This window comes from Bos indicus, chromosome 12 (genome assembly GCF_029378745.1).
Source record: "Bos indicus isolate NIAB-ARS_2022 breed Sahiwal x Tharparkar chromosome 12, NIAB-ARS_B.indTharparkar_mat_pri_1.0, whole genome shotgun sequence".
Lineage (NCBI taxonomy): Eukaryota > Metazoa > Chordata > Mammalia > Artiodactyla > Bovidae > Bos > Bos indicus.
In genome coordinates this window covers 63026976-63045149 of record NC_091771.1, presented here as the reverse complement: position 1 = coordinate 63045149, position 18174 = coordinate 63026976, and positions in this window count along the sequence as shown.

Genomic DNA, 18174 nt, shown 5'->3' with positions numbered 1-18174 from the left:
TTATAACTATCCAAGCGTAGGTGATTTTGAACAGGCTTTGCCCTGACTTCGTCTCAACCTAAAAGCCTTTATATCTCATCTCAGTGTAAAATGGCTGTCTGGGGAGGCCTTACAAATAGCTCTGAAAAGAAGAGAAGTGAAAAGCAAAGGAGAAAAGGAAAGATATAAACATCTGAATGCAGAGTTCCAAATAACAGCAAGAAGAGATAAGAAAGCCTTCTTCAGCAATCAATGCAAAGAAATAGAGGAAAACAACAGAATGGGAAAGACTAGGGATCTCTTCAAGAAAATCAGAGATACCAAAGGAACATTTCATGCAAAGATGAGCTCAATAAAGGACAGAAATGATATGGACCTAACAGAAGCAGAAGATATTAAGAAGAGATGGCAGGATACACAGAAGAACTGTACAAAAAAGATCTTCATGACCCAGATAATCACGATGGTGTGATCACTGACCTAGAGCCAGACATCCTGGAATGTGAAGTCAAGTGGCCTTAGAAAGCATCACTACGAACAAAGCTAGTGGAGGTGATGGAATTCCAGTTGAGCTATTCCAAATCCTGAAAGATGATGCTGTGAAATTGCTGCACTCAATATGCCAGCCAATTTGGAAAACTCAGCAGTGGCCACAGGACTGGAAAAGGTCAGTTTTCATTCCAATCCCAAAGAAAGGCAATGCCAAAGAATGCTCAAACTACCGCACAATTGCACTCATCTCACACGCTAGTAAAGTAATGCTCAAAATTCTCCAAGCCAGGCTTCAGCAATATGTGAAGCGTGAACTTCCTGATGTTCAAGCTGGTATTAGAAAAGGTAGAGGAACAGAGATCAAATTGCCAACATCCGCTGGATCATGGAAAAAGCAAGAGTTCCAGAAAAACATCCATTTCTGCTTTATTGACTACACCAAAGCCTTTGACTGTGTGGATCACAGTAAACTGTGGAAAATTCTGAAAGAGATGGGAATACCAGACCACCTGATCAGCCTCTTGAGAAATTTGTATGCAGGTCAGGAAGCAACAGTTAGAACTGGACATGGAACAACAGACTGGTTCCAAATAGGAAAAGGAGTTCGTCAAGGCTGTATATTGTCACCCTGCTTATTTAACGTCTTTGCTGAGTACATCATGAGAAACGCTGGGCTGGAAGAAGCACAAGTTGGAATCAAGATTGCCAGGAGAAATATCAATAACCTCAGATATGCAGATGACACCACCCTTATGGCAGAAAGTGAAGAGGAACTCAAAAGCCTCTTGATGAAGGTGAAAGTGGAGAGTGAAAAAGTTGGCTTAAAGCTCAACATTCAGAAAACTAAGATCATGGCATCTGGTCCCATCACTTCATGGGAAATAGATGGAGAAACAGTGGAAACAGTGTCAGACTTTATTTTTCTGGGCTCCAAAATCGCTGCAGTTGGTGATTGCAGCCATGAAATTAAAAGACGCTTACTCCTTGGAAGGAAAGTTATGACCAACCTCGATAGCATATTTAAAAGCAGAGACATTATTTTGCCAACAAAGATTCGTCTAGTCAAGGCCATGGTTTTTCCTGTGGTCATGTATGTATGTGAGAGTTGGACTGTGAAGAAGGATGAGCGCCGAAGTATTGATGCTTTTGAACTGTGGTGTTGGAGAACACTCTTGAGAATCCCTTGGACTGCAAGAGATCCAACCAGTCCATTCTGAAGGAAATCAGCCCTGGGATTTCTTTGGAAGGAATGATGCTAAAGCTGAAATTCCAGTACTTTGGCCACCTTATGCAAAGAGTTGATTCATTGGAAAAGACTCTGATGCTGGGAAGGATTGGGAGCAAGAGGAGAAGGGGACGACAGAGGATGAGATGGCTGGATGGCATCACTGACTTGATGGACGTGAGTCTGAGTGAACTCCAGGAGTTGGTGGTGGACAGGGAGGCCCGGCGTGCTGCTATTCATGGGGTCGCAAAGAGTCGGACACGACTGAGCAACTGATCTGATCTGATCTGATCTGATCTCAATGTAAAAGCCTTTACTCACTCTCTACTGTTGCTGGTTCTAGCTGGAGCAAATTCTACCAATTTCAAGACCTGCTCAATTGCCTTTACCTGGTTACCCCAGTTTGGTTTACTGTTACTACTGTCATTGTTAAACCATGTTCAAGACCAGCACATTTAAGGAGCTCTGAGAAATAAGATCAATTAGCTAACACCAAATCTCTGGGTATATACACTGAGACTTGATTTTTTTATTTTAATTTTTTTTTGCCCTTGGAAATCAAAATATGTGAAGTTGTGCTGTAAAAAGAATCACTTCACTGACCTTGGGGAAGCTGTCAAACACAAAAGGAATTTCTTCTTTTCTACAAGAAAGGAAAGAGCCCAAAAATGACAGGTGCCAAATATCTCTAAATAATAAAATGCATTTACAAATTTTTAAAGCTCTTTCTCCTTTCAAAGTTTGCCAGGCTATGTTATTTCATTTCATTGTTTGGCAGGTGGACATCCTTCAGCAATATGTTGGATGGTAATGATATTCCCTGAACAATTATTGAGATTCAAGAAAGTCTGGCCAGAGTTAAAGTCTTCTTTGACAAATTAATGATTTAAGGCAGCATTTCTGAATACTAGGTTAAATTATGTCAGAAATAAAGCTGCAAAGTTTAAAAACAAAAATTGATCAAGACTAATTTAATACATAAAGCAGACAAATGCAAAAGTAATCATAATGATCATAATAATAATAAGTTTAACTTATAATATTAAAAAAAAAAACACCTTTTTTTTCACCTTTTTGCCTGATGTTATTTTAGACTAAGCTGTCATTCAATAAGTTATTAACAAGTGTTTATATAAATAAGGATAATGAATAAAAGAGGAAAATATACCCAAATATACTGAATAAAAGAGGAAATAGTGTTTTTATGTTCTTCCATCAAATGCAAATGTAAAAATATCAAAAACATATATTACTTAGGGTCACATACTTTACCAGTCTTCATTAATCTAACATGTATTGTGTCCTCAGAAATCACATATTATAAATATTTACCTTTAACTGTCAAATTGCTAACAGAAGTAAGATCACAAACACTATAAAGCACAGTGAATCCATAATACAATCTAGGATACTGTCATAGTCAGCTAGGGCTGCTATAGCAAAATATCACAAATTGAGTGGATTATAAAAAATAGAAACTCATTTTACACAATTCTGGAGGCTCAAAGTCTGAGATCAAGGTGTCAAGCACATCAGATTCTGCTGAGAACTCTCTTCAGATTATATACTACCTACTAATCTTTGTTGACTCATTGGAAAAGACTCTGATGCTGGGAGGGATTGGGGGCAGGAGGAGAAGGGGACGACAGAGGATGAGATGGCTGGATGGCATCACTGACTCGATAGACATGAGTCTGAGTGAACTCCAGGAGTTGGTGATGGACAGGGAGGCCTGATGTGCTGTGATTCATGGGGTCGCAAAGAGTCAGACACGACTGAATGACTGAGCGACTGAACTGACGGACTTATCCTTCTGTCCTCAAGGATGTCTGGGAGCAAAGGGAAAAACCAAGCTCTCTCCTAGTTTTCATAAGGGCACTAATTCCATTTGTGAAAGTTCCACCCTCATGACCTCATCTAATCCTAATTATCTCACAAAGGCCTCAACTCCTGATACTATCACATTGTAGGGGTAGGGTTCCAGGACACAAATACTGATATAGCCAGGTCTTTATTAAAAGGTTTTGTTTCTCCTCTCTTTAGTAAACAACATGTATTATTTTCCTATTCAATATTTTTGTTTTAGATTAATTACTATATTTCTTAATTTGAAAATAGAGATAATTAAAATTAAAAGAGAAAATTCTAGATACTGTAGTTTATAAGTTCAACAAAATTGTGAAGATGGAAATGAGGAAATAATCTGGTACATATGGACAGACCTTATCTCTTAATACAGTAGTTACTTATGCATTTGATTGAAGGAATACAGGGAGGGCAAGAGACTTATGTTCCTAATACAATTCCTTACTCTGTAAGATAACTAGTAAACACAACCATTTTTTCATTTAGCCAAATATTTTGCACCCCATTGAAATTTATATATATTCAGAAAACTAATCAAACGATAGTCATGATCTTAAATATATTATTAACATCTACGTTCATACGTTCATCAAATATGCAAATGTGGAACCGCTAGTTTGTAAGAAGGCATAGTAGAATTGAGAAATGATAATATATCAGTAAATATTTTGTAATTTTTACAGCATGCTTTACTCATAGTGGTTATATAGCAAACATCCATATGAAAGAAGATCAGTATATTAAAACTATGACCACTGGGACTTTATAGAAAGTCTCTCACATTTCCTGGGAATTCTCATGGAGGATCTGGCTGTAGAAAAATGACTGCATACAGAACTCAGATTTCTTGTAAATAGATTTCAAATGCTTCCAATTGCAACTGTTCACTTCAAGCCAGAAGTAACATGTGGCTATATTTTTCATTGCAGAATTATATAATAATTTTGGAATATCAATTCTCTTTTGTACAATTACTTGTAAATTTACTCAAGGATATCCATTGAACAGATTATCTGTGGATTTCAATTTCCTGTGACTGGATGTTACCCATGATCTTTTTATCAGTTTTTTCCCCCTATGTTGCAATGTTAATTAAAAAAGAATTATTATTTGAGATGCAGTATAGCTATTTTCTATTTCTAAGGGACAGAAAATATCATTGCCAATTGCTTCAAAAAAGATTAAAATGTGTGGGATGATAAGGAATCTTCCCAGCTTGCTATTATTTTTAAAAGCTGCATTTAAACATTATGTTAATGGAATGTAACAATAATAAATTAAAATGTTATTTTCAAAGCAATTTTCATTGTAGTCACTTAATATATACCCCTCATTCATAGCATGGACAGAAATAGACTAGGGAAATAAAATTAAAATAGCAAAGTGATAATATATTTAGTATATATTAATATTGAATAATATATAATATAAATGTACAAAAATAAATCCCATGCATCATAGACTAAATTTTTTCCAATCATTTATTATATAAAGAAAATCATATAACAAATAAAAATGTGATTTTACTGAGCTTGACTGAAAATATTTTCTCTATAATTGGCTTCTCCAAATTTTGTTATTCATTATTTAATGTAATCTTATGTTTAGTAACCAAATTTTGTCTTTATCATTTAAACTATATACTACATTGTTTCATCATGATACCCTACTAAAGACCAAAACACTAATTCACTGGCTACTGGAAAAGTCTTTCATTCATGTTTGCATCTGTATCCATCATTACAAACTGCCTTCACCTATATCAAAAATTGTTTCACTCAAAGTTACCAGTGGGAAGTCTGTGGATATTATACATTGCTCAGTACAATATGCAAGTACCATCAAAAAGGCCAAGCCACAAATAGAAGGAAACTTTCCAACATGACAGAAAATATTTATAAAAACCTTGCAATTAATATCATACTCAATAGTGGAAGACTGAAAACTTTCTCCAAAGAAAGTGAAGTCGCTCAGTCGTGTCTGACTCTTTGCGACCACATGGACTATAGCCTACCACACTCCGTCCGTGGGATTTTCCAGGCAAGAGTACTGGAGTTAGTTGCCATTTCCTTCTCCAGAGGATCTTCCTGATCCAGGGATCAAACCTGGGTCTCCCACATTGTAGGCAGATGCTTTACTGTCTGAGCCAACAGGGAAGTCCAAAAGAAGGAACAAGAAAGTAAGTTAACTTGTGCCACTGCTATTTAACACTATAGTGGAAGTTTTAGCCAAAGCAATCAGACAAGAAAAAGAAATAGGGATATTCACATTGGAAAATAAGTAAAACCATTTCCGGGGCTTCCCTTGCTGGCTCAGTGGTAAAGAATTCACCTCCCAATGCAGGTGAGGTAAGTTTGATCTCTATGTCAGGGAGATCCCCTGGAGAAGGAAATGGCAATCCACTTCAGTATTCATGCCTGGGAAATCCCATGGACAGAAGAGCCTGGTGTGCTACAGTCCATGGGACTGCAAAAGAATTGGACATCACGTAGTGACTGAACAACAAACTACAAAAATCATTTCTATCTGCAAAAGACATGATTATGATATAAATTTATATCCCCAAAGAATCCATGAAAAGATTATTAGAACCAATAAACAAGTTCAGAAAATTTTCAAGATACATTTAAATATATAAAAATTAGTTTAGTTCTATATACAAGCCCAAAACAATAAAAAATTAAAGCTAACTATTTCATTTGCAATAGCATCAGAAATAATGCATTGCTTAGGAATAAACCAAGAAAATGTATGATCTACACACTGAACCTACAAAATATTGTTGAAAGGTATTAATAAGATCCAAATTAATGGAAAAGACTCCATGTTCATGAATTGGAAGACTGAATATTATTAAAGTGTCAATACTCTTCAAAATGATAAATAAACACAATCTGTATCAAATTTCCAATTGTCTTTCTTTACAAAAGTGAACAAAGTGCTCCAAAAATTCATATGAAATTGCAAGGGACCCAGATATACTAATCATCTTGAAAAAGCAGAATAATGTTGGTGGGTAGACTCCGGCAGTTGATGATGGACAGGGAGGCCTGGAGTGCTGCATTTCATGGGGTTGCAAAGAGTCAGACACGACTTGAATAACTGAACTGAACTGAACTGAATTCTGAATACAAGTATATATATAGAATATTCGCAAGTCAACAATAGAAAAGCATATGATACAATTAAGTGATTCATGTAAACATATTTCTCCATAATATATGTAAATGACCAACAGGGATTTGAAAAGATGTTCTAATTCAGTAAACATAAGGAAACGCAAATCAAAACAATGAGACACCACTTCTCACCCAGTAGCATAACAACAACAATAATAATGAATAATAATGATGAAACTAAGTGTTGGTGAAGAAGTGGAAAATTTCCTGGTGGGAATGTAAAATGTAGTGTGAAAATAGTGACTTTATAAAAGTTTGGCAGTTCCTCAAAAGTTAAGCATGGAATTATCATGTGACACAGAAATTCCAATTTTTCCTCATATAACATACAAGAATTGAAATTATGTTCACCCAAACACTTGTGAATATTTAAAACAATATTAATATTTATAACAACATTATTCATAATAGTGATACAATAGAAACAACTCAAATATCCATCAACTGATTAATGGATCAATAAAAATGGAATATTATCCAGGTATAAAAAGGAATGAAGTACTGACACATGTTACTCTATAAAGGAATCTTAAAAATAATACTATGCTATGAGAAAGAAACCAGACACAAAAGCACAGACACACACACAATGACGGTTTCATTTAGATGAAAGGCAAGAATGGGCACATTTTATATATAGAGTATATTAGTGGTTGGCAGGAATAGGGGGAGCAGACAATGGGTATTGGCTGCTAATAGGTATGGTATGGAATTTCTCTGGAATTGTTTCTAGAAAATATTCTGAACTAAATAATAGTGGTAATTTGTGGATACACTGAAATCAAATGAATTGTACACTTTAAAATGGCTAAAATGGTGAACTTTATATTATGTGAGGTTTATCTCAGTGAAGAAAATCTCACTTCCATTAAAATTTCTTTACATTGTTATCATCAATTAAAGCCCATTTACAGACATTTCCTGCAAAGTTACTCTAAGGCCCCTGTATTATCCACCCTATAAAACAATATTCCAATCTGGCCTATGGCTACCTTTTGCTCACCTAATTGGTTCCACATGTCCCTAGATGACTTTCAAAGTCCTTTAGCTATTGTCTACTTCATAATTTTCCAAGATTTTATCCACTACTCAGAAAGAAACTCAAGTCATACTAATATCTCCTTTAAGTGATTTAATCCCTGTATCCCTGTTGTATACTGTCATTATTTCTGAGAAACACTTCTTTCCTCTTATTTGCTTACAAGGATTCATTTCCTCCATATACTTTCTTAAAAGCAATTAAGCTCATATTATCCTCTTATATTCAGTTCAGTTCAGTCGCTCAGTCGTGTCTGATTCTTTGCGACCCCATGAATAGCAGCACGCCAGGCCTCCCTGTCCATCACCAACTCCCGGAGTTCACGCAAACCCACATCCATTGAGTCAGTGATGCTATCCAGCCATCTCATCCTCTGTCGTCCCCTTCTCCTCCTGCCCCCAATCCCTCCCAGCATCAGAGTCTTTTCCAATGAGTCAACTCTTTGCATGAGGTGGCCAAAGTACTGGAGTTTCAGCTTTAGCATCATTCCTTCCAAAGAAATCCCAGGGCTGATCTCCTTTAGAATGGACTGGTTGGATCTCCTTGCAGTCCAAGGGACTCTCAAGAGTGTTCTCCAACACCACAGTTCAAAAGCATCAATTCTTCAGTGCTCAGCTTTCTTCACAGTCCAATTAGTCAAATTAAATAATCCATATTTTGTCTACTAAAATTTTTCTGTAGTAAGTTAAACAATGTAGTATATGGGAAATGTGTGAAAAAACTACTGTAAATGCCTGAGGTAGCTATATAAAAAAAAAAATCTTGAAAAATAAAGAGAATGCATGTATACAGAAAGGTTACTAAACCCTGAAGTTGAGCCTGCCATCATAACATTATATACCAGTGTTTCAAAGCCTAGAATTTTAGCTTTATTAGTTCCATGCAGCCATCAAGAGATAAGTAAAAAAACATGATTGATAAAGGACTTTGAATTAGAGATTCTCTTTAAATAGCTGGGGCCACAAAAATGACACTTTTTATGTGTAAACCAGTAGTAATAGGAGGATAAGAAGGGGGAGGAGTAGGAAGAGAGGATGAGGAGAAGAAGGAATAGCATCTGCTCTGGAACCGCTGATGTCAACTCAGCTGTGAGTAAAAAATAAAAATAAAATCAGTGTCCTCATTCCCTGAGAAAGTCATTTAAAACTTGACCCCAAATATTTTTAAGGTCATATCCGTGCATGCACAATCTCTTCAGTTGTGTTGGACTTTTTGAGACCCGATGGACTGTAGCCCGACAGGCTCCTCTGTACATGGGATTCTCTGGGCAAGAATACTGGAGTGGGCTGCCATGCCCTCCTCCAGGGGATCTTCCCCATCCAGGACTGAATCCGCATCTCCTGCTGCTCCTGCATTGCAGGTGAATTCTATTGCTGAAGCACAGGGGAAGCCCTGAAGGTCCTGTGTTTACAATGAAGAAAAATAAATAGACACAAAAAATGTGGAATAAAAGTATTATTTACTGACAGATGAATACAGTAATAAGCAAGAAAAATCTAAATATATTTGAGATATTAAATTTTTAGTTTTTTTGTTATCAGAAAATACATATGAAAAATTTAGTTCAGATATGTTAAACTGTAAGAAGAGAACAGACACAAAAATGAATTGCTCTGAAATTTTAAAAACGTATGATTCCATCCATAGTAATTACATTCTTGCATGTAACAACAATGCTACTTTATATGTTCAGGAAATGAGACTTGAAAAAAAAAAGTTTTTAGTTTATTGGGTTATAAACAGTGATTAATACCTGAGTACATCTAACAGAAGAGGAGAGGCAATAATTCAATGAAAAAATAATCTGATTGATTTTCTCAAAGACAGTCTGGATTCCAGGAAATTATTGAAAAGAACTTTCAGAAAGCTTCTGATGTATAATCCATAATAATAACATTCAAAAATAGCTATATTAGATGATTACAGGAAAAAAAAAAAGAGGAAGACTAATTGGGATGACAATACCAGGAAAATGTATGTACAATACTTCTGGCATTATTGTATGAGCTTCAAGGTGACACAGTTATTGCTAGATGATGATATAGTTATACCTTCTGTTCATAGAGCTCCTGCCTAGAATGTGTTAGAGAATTACAGGAAGCAAGAGAAATGCCAATCCAGTTCAAGCCTAGGATAAGAAAACAAAACTGTTTAGTAGTAAAAAAAAAAAAAAAATCTCTGGACCAGAAAACAATGTGAGAGGAAGAGTAATAAAGGTACTGCAATTCAAGCCAACAAACAAGGCAGAACGAATATGTGACCAGCTTAAAAGGAGATACAGATTTTTAAAACTCAACTGTGCCTAACTACAAACAGTAGAGGAAAAACGGAACACAGTGTGTGTGTTCTACAACCACAGAAAAATGCATGGCAGAAAGGACTCTTTCTACTATTTGAAGCCTTGAATTACCAAAGGTTTTCTAATCTTTGGGATAATCTTTCTAATCTTTTGGGATAATCAAATCCACAGAAAAGCAAAATATCAGGGAAAAGCATTTGGGAGAAGCAGTGATTCTCACTAGGTCCTTGGGAGCCCAGGTCCTGAAGGCATTGATAGCAGCTTCATTTCAAGAATGCACGAAGAGCAAGTCTCATGCTGCATCAAATGTAGATGCTCAAGCGAGGACTTCCCTCTTGGATATTTATTATATACCTAGGAAACCCCATTCCAAAAATCCATGGGAGCAGATGCTGTTGTTTAGTCTCTTAATCATGTCTGACTCTTTTTGCGACCCGTGGACTGTAGCCCACCAGGCTCCTCTATCCATGGGATTTCCCAGGCAAGTATACTGGAGTGGGTTGCCATTTCCTTTCCCAGGGGTTCTGCCCAATCCAGGGATAGAATCTGTGTCTTCTGCATGGGTAGGCAGATTCTTTACCTCTGAGCCACCAGGGCAGTTGGCAGATACTGTAGTACAGGATTAAAAATGAATTGGGTCTCTGAGAAAGGAGAAAAACAGAAGAGACAGGATTTGAGATATGTAATAAAAAGCACTCTATGAATGGAGAGTTGGTTGCTACAGATGCAATTTACTCTGCATAGTGGATCCAGAAAAGAAAATGTCACCTGACAGAATTCACACTCAATTTAGCATTGAAGTGCCTGAAACAAAAGGCTCAGATAGAAATGCAAATTTAGATGTTCTAAATATGCATACTGGAGAATAAGAGCAGAATTCATCACTGTACATTTCTGAAAATTTTAAGAAAATGTAAAAATATCAAATGGCAAGAACTACAATGCTCAGAAAAGTGAAATCACTCAGTCATGTCCGACTCTTTGAGACCCCATTGACTGCAGTCCGCCAGGCTCCTCTGTCCATGAGGCTTCTCCAGGAAAGAATACTGGAGTGGGTTGCCATGCCCTCCTCCAGGGGATCTTCTCAACCCAGGGATTACTCAGGTCTCCTGCTTTACAGTCGGATTCTTTACTGTCTGAGCCACCAGGGGAAGCTATTTCCAACTCTTAGTAGTCCTCTATCTACTGCTTTTGCCAGAGATTTCATTGAGTCTCCACCATCAACTCTTAAAAAGGTAGCGTCTTTCGGTATTGTTCTATGTCCTGGTTCTGAAAACATAATTTTGTTAGAAAAATGGCTCTAATCGTTCTTGAGTTTTCTCAGTATCATAGGTGTGGGGCGATATTTTGAAAGTTTGATTTAGAATTTAAGTTGTGAGGCTGTTAAGGGTCTTGGTATTAAAAAAAACTTCAATTTTGAGGTTTTGAACAAACCACCTCATTTCTTTAGTGACAATTCAGGCTGCAGGAGCTGATTGAACAAAGCTCATTGAGGATTAAAGCTTTTGATTTTCCCTCATGGCTCAGATGGTAAAAAATCTGCCTGTGATGTGGGAGACCCAGGTGTGATCCCTGGGGTGGGAAGACTCCCCTTGAGAATAAGCCCTGGAGAACCCTATGGATAGAGGAGGCTGGCAGGCTAGAGTCCATGGGGTTGTGAACAGTAGGGCAGGACTGAGCGACTTAACATTGTCCCATGTTCCTACGTACTTTACTGGGGATAAACTGCTTAAACTTATATTACTCTGTGGGAATTTGATAATGGGGAATATTGCTAATATTCAAATTTGTATAAATCTTGTCTTTTGTGTGCCTGCAAGAAAAACTAATATTGAAAAACAGAAGAAAGGATTGATAGAAGAATGCCAGGGATGCATGGAATCATAGGAGCTGGAGATAGAAAATAAGCAAGAATTAAGATAACTTCTGATGTAGAAGAGGAATAAATCCAACAATCAGAAGATGCTGGTGGACAACACAGCTGGAAAAACCTTATTTCACATACTACTGCACTTGCCACCCAACAGAGTTACAGTTGCTTTTAATTAATTCTGATAATTTCTTTCTATTTGTCACCTACTCCAAATTCATTTTATCTTCTCCAGAAACAGTGAATTTTCTCAGCGTAGGTCTTGTGTCAGTACCCTGTCTGCTGGGAACTAGAGGGGATAGAGAACCATGAGCCTTCCCTTTTTTATTTGTGTTATAGATGGTTGGCCCTTTAATTACAGTAATATTAAACTCAGGGGAGTTTTTAAAAATATTTTTCCTAAAGCAGTTGTGGAATTTGATTATCAGCCCTTTAAACATACACACACACAAACAGACCAATAAGTATTTAATATATATTTTATAAATGTAAATGTTATATTATATATACATTTAGAAAATAATTATACTTCTATAAGTTTTATGTATTTAAATAATATATATTACATGTAAACTATAAATTAGATATATATTGTTCTCTGTTCCTTTTCCTGTTGAATATCCATATATACCATCCTTTCGAATCCCAGACTTAAATACATAATTTTGCCAAATGTACTCCCAGGGAAGTAGATACTAAAATGGAGCAGAACTGCAAAAGCTTTAAAGGAAGCAACAATTTTAAATAAAACAGAAAGAACAGGGAAGGCCAGATGAAGGTGGCAGATTATGAAAGCAACCCAAAAGGCCCTGCTAGTGCTGCTGGGTGCTTCAGAGCAAAGGCTGCCCATAAAAGGGGTGCTTCAGTGGACACAGAGAGCTAGGCCCTTGGGTATCTCCTTGTTCAATCATTGGCTGGAAAATGCCTGGAGAAGAGCTGGACCTTGTTTGAAAACTGAGGCAAGGCCTGAAAACTCTCACAGCTGGAAGCTCAATTAACCATCATCCTAGCAGACAGGCAGTGTATCATTTTTTGCAAGGTATTCGAAGTGCTCTAATTAGCTCCAAATCAGCATATCAACCCAATGATTTTTCTGCAAAGTATATCAAACTCATATTCAATCCCAAAGAAAATCAACCCAACACTGTGTTAATTTCTCCCTTAGGTTCATAAGTTAGGATTTTTATATAATTCCTATTTCTCTTCTAATACCATCTCAGTCTCAATTTTTATAATGCAAGCCATGGTCTAAATTTGAGATTTAATTGCCATCAACAGACTCTAAAAGAGATTGAGAAAAGTAGAAATTTTGAAAAGGCAAAACTAGTACATATATGCACACACACATGGATACACACACACACACACACACACACACACATATATATGTACACACACGCACAATATAAATTAAGAAAAAAACCATGTGGTATGTTCCCCCTGCCCCACCTTTTATTAATGTTGGCGTGGGCCTGAATGATTTTTGTGATTATTTCTAGTCACCAATTAATTTTTTTTTGGTCTTCGGCATAGGATGTCAAGAATCTATAAAAATAAAAGCACATATGTAAGCATAAAACTTATTAACATATCTTGACCACTTACAAAATGTACAATATGACACACAATGATTAACATATTTACTAATGATAAAGCCTTGATAGGTGGTTCAAAAAAAGAAAAAAAAGACAATCTTTTCTTAGAGTAATTTATATAATAAATTCAAATGGCTACAGACCATATTACTAATGCTTACACTCATTATTGTAAAAAATACTAATTGAGACGAAAATAAATATGTTTCAGTTAGCTTTTTAAAAAAAATATAATTACAGTAAGATTGCCTGCTTGTTTTTAATAACTTGCTAACAATTTTACAAAAGCTAAGTGTATATAAAAATGTCATATGAGTGTGTGGTATATCATCACATTAAAAAAAAATAAGTTGCAGAGTGATTCCATTCCAGCAAAAAGATACTTTAAAATGCAAGTATTTGTATATATGTGTATATGAGTCACATATGATATGCTTCTGATGAATTAATTGAATGTTGTGGAGTGACAGGGCTTGACTTCTAAGGTGCAGTTAGAAAACCAACACTGCTTCCACCTTGCTGTCTTCTGTGGGATACTCTTTAGAAAGCAGCCACCATGTTGTGAGAAAACCGGCTACAGCGAGAGGCTCCTGCTTGTAGGTTGAGCTAATTCTCCAGTGGAGAGCAGCAACTGCTGAGAGAACTGCTCTTCATATCTTTCCAGTCTGCAGCCTTTGAGCCACCTCAAAGTGGAAGAGTTTATACATCAATCCCCCTGAACCCTTCACAATCTGCTTTATGTTGTCATTGTTTTAAATCTTTAAGTTTGGAAGCATTTATGTATTTTGAGATGTAGACAATTAGAAAACTTGAATATCCAATCAATTAAACAAACACTTTTGGAAGCAACTTTCCAATATTTTCCCATGTAATGGATACTGTGGACATAATTATTGCTTATTTATATTTCTCTAATTACAAATGAAACTGACCATTTCCTTCTACTTTTACTATCCATTTTTGCATTATACGATGCATTGAATTTCTCTATTAATCTTCTATTTTTCAGTTTTGTTGCTTTAGAGACTTTCCTTGTTTTGCTAGATATGATCCAGTATCACGTTCAGTTCAGTTCAGTTGGTATCATGTTCAGTTCAGTTCAGTTGCTCAGTTGTGTCCAGCTTTTTGCAACCCCATGGACTGCAGCACACCAGGTTTCACTGTCCATCACTAACTCCCAGAGCTTGCTCAACCTCATGTCCACTGAGTCGGTGATGCTATCCAACCGTCTAATCTTCTGTCATCCCCTTCTATCTTCAATCTTTCCAAACATCAGGGTCTTTACCAAGGAGTCAGTTCTTTGTGAGAGGTGGCCAAAGTATTGGAGTTTCAGCTTCACTATCAGTCCTTCCAATGAATATTCAGGACTGATTTCCTTTAGGATTGAGAGGTTTGATATCCTTGCAGTCCAAGGGACTCTCAAGAGTCTTCTCCAACACCACAGTTCAGAAGCATCAATTCTCTGGCTCTCAGCTTTCTTTACAGTCCAGCTCTTATATCCATACACAACTACTAGAAAACCCGTAGCTTTAACTGGACAGACCTTTGTCGGCAAAGTAATGTCTCTGCTTTTTAATATGATGTCTAGGTTGGTCATAGCTTTCCTTCCAAGGAGTAAGCATCTTTTAATTTCATGGCTGCAGTCACCATCTGCAGTGATTTTGGAGCCCTCAAAAATGGGTGTCATGTGTCGGTGTCACATTGGGCTGTTTCAATTATCTTACTCAGTTATCTAATGAATATTTTTGACAAGTGTGTCTTCATGAAAACTTTAGTTTTGATATTTTGAAAATATTTCTTTCTCTGTCTACATTATGCTTTTGCTTCTGAGTACCTGTTATAATTTATTTTTTCCCATGCCAATTCACATGTTTTTATTCTAAACTTTTTTCCTGTTTCTTTTATCTTTCACATTTAGGTCTTCATTTTATGTAGATTTCACATTTATTTATGATGTGATTTTTCAACAAGTACATATATTACTTTATAAAGAATAATTAGTTAACAAGTATAAAGATTATAAAAATCCAAATAAATCTATCTCCTATCTTCTGTTTTTTTCAATATATGTAGAAACACAACATTCTTTTACATATTTGAAGGCAAAGAGGTCTAGTGGTATGGCTTGTAAGAAAATTTTTATTCTATGTATTCACATATTTTAGAAAAAACTTAGCCTAATTTATTTAAGCAAGGCAGACAATGTGGTTCCTTGAACTGATTTTCATATTTTTATCGTGTTGTACTTATTCAAGATGTCAACAAAAAATCTCAGAATGACTCACAAATTCAACACTTGTTTGATTACATGGAGCACAGTCTTGCAATGGTCCTGAACTTGATATTTGTTACACTGTGATTGTAAGTAGTGCTCAATTTATATGAATTCCACACATATCTTCAAAATTATTTTTTTAAGTTAATTTCTAGGCAATACAGTATTTGTTCAAAAAAGCACTAATAAATCAAGGTCTGAGTACTTTCTACTTATTGCTAATGTTTTTCATCTCTGAATAAATAAATTTTTGGTTAGTAGTACCAAAGTAAGATGATGATGTTCACACACCGTATGGCTAAAGTATAATAAGAACATGTCTAGGATTTTCCAGACTAAAGGAAAGAAAAGGATCATCACCTACAACTGGATTTGTTTACAATTTACAGAACACTTCCCAGAACATTTTGTTTTGTCCTCACAACAACTCAGGGAATAAGATGTATTTATTATCGCTATTTTATACAACTACCCAAAATAACTTTTATAAAAATTATTTACAGTCACAGTGAGCTGACCACCAGGATTAAAACCTCAGTCAACAGATTCTATATCGTGTTGAGAAAGGTCAGGTAAAGCAAAAAGTAGCATTTATGAGAAACTTAAAAATGGTACAGATAGGACCAGGGAGTTACATTATTGAGCACTCTAGCAACCAGAAGTGGGGGTTGAACTAAGAATTTGTCATGATATGTCCAGGGAGGGAATATATGCAGTTTGATACAGCATTATACCATGAATCAGAAAACTCAGGTGCATCTTCTTTTTCACTGTGACCTTGACCGCACATTTCATTTCCCTTGGCAATAGTTTCCACATCTATAAGATTTACAGTCTGATCAATATGTTCCTCTAAATCAGTCAACACTTTGTGACTTCATTATGGAATGGATATGATTAATAATAAAGTCAGTTTTTCCACAACTCAGGAATTATATCTGTTCCATGGTGACAGAGTAATCAGCAATACACAATAAAACTTCAGGAGTGAGAAAATCTCTTAAAGTATCTATCCCTTTCCGTAAATCTTGATATCCATGCATTAGATGTATATATCTCTTCAGACATTAAAAATACCCACTAACATACAAGTATTTTCATCAAGTGATATTATATTATACTATTATTATCCATAAGTAACTTTGGATCAATAAATCATGTTTGATCTTCAGGCATTGATTTAGTTAGTTCAAGTAAGCTCCAGAAACTGAGAAAGAACACACACTCAATGACACTAAAGGATACAGAATGTAGAATGTTCATTGTCAATTATTTTCTATTTTCATGGCGTGTGTGCATGTTTAGTCACTCAGTTAAGTCCAACTCACGGCAACCCCATGGACAGAGGAGCCTGCCAGGCAATCCTCTGTTCATGGGATTTTCCAGGCAAGCGTACTGGAATGGGTTGCCATTTCCTCCTCCAGGACATCTTCCCAATCCAGGGATTAAACATGTCTCCTGCATTGGCAGGCCAGTTCTTTACCATTGAGCCACCTGAGAAGCCTCTATGGAGCCTCACCTTAACACAATGAAATTAAAAATTCTTCAAACCTAAGAACGAGAAACTCTATCCTAATGGTGATTCTAAAACGTTTTATAGTCATTGGTGATATATTCACCCTTGACTCCACAAAAGTCTTCTTGCTATTGTTCAGTCACTCACTCATGTCCAATTCTTTGTGATCCCATGGACTGAAGCATGCCAGCTTCCCTGTCCATCACCATTTCCCAGAGTTTGCTCAACCTCATGGAGAAGGCAATGGCACCCCACTCCAGTACTTCTGCCTGGAAAATCCCATGGATGGAGGAGCCTGGTAGGCTACCGTCCATGGGGTCACTCAGAGTCGGACAGGACTGAGCGGCTTCACTTTCACTTTTCACTTTCATGCATTGGAAAAGGAAATGGCAACCCACTCCAGTGTTCTTGCCTGGAGAATCCTGGGGACCGCAGAGCCTTGTGGGCTGCTGTCTATGGGGTCGCACAGAGTTGGACACGACTGAAGCGACTTAGCAGCAGCAGCAGCAGCATGTCCCTTGAGTCAATACCATCCAACCATCTCATCCTCTGCTGCTCCCTTTTTCTCTTGCCCTCAATCTTTCCCATCATTAGGGTATTTTCCAATAAGTCAGCTTATTGCATCAGGTGGCCAAAATGTTGGAGTTTCAGCTACAAGATCAGTGCTTCCAATGAATATTCAGGACTGATTTCATGTAGAATTGACTGGTTCCGTCTCTTTGCAGTTCAAGAGACTCTTGGGAGTCTTCTCCAACACTACAGTTTCAAAGCATCAGTCCTTTGGTTCTCAGCCTTCCTTATGGTCCAACTTTCACATCCATACATGACTACTGGAAAAA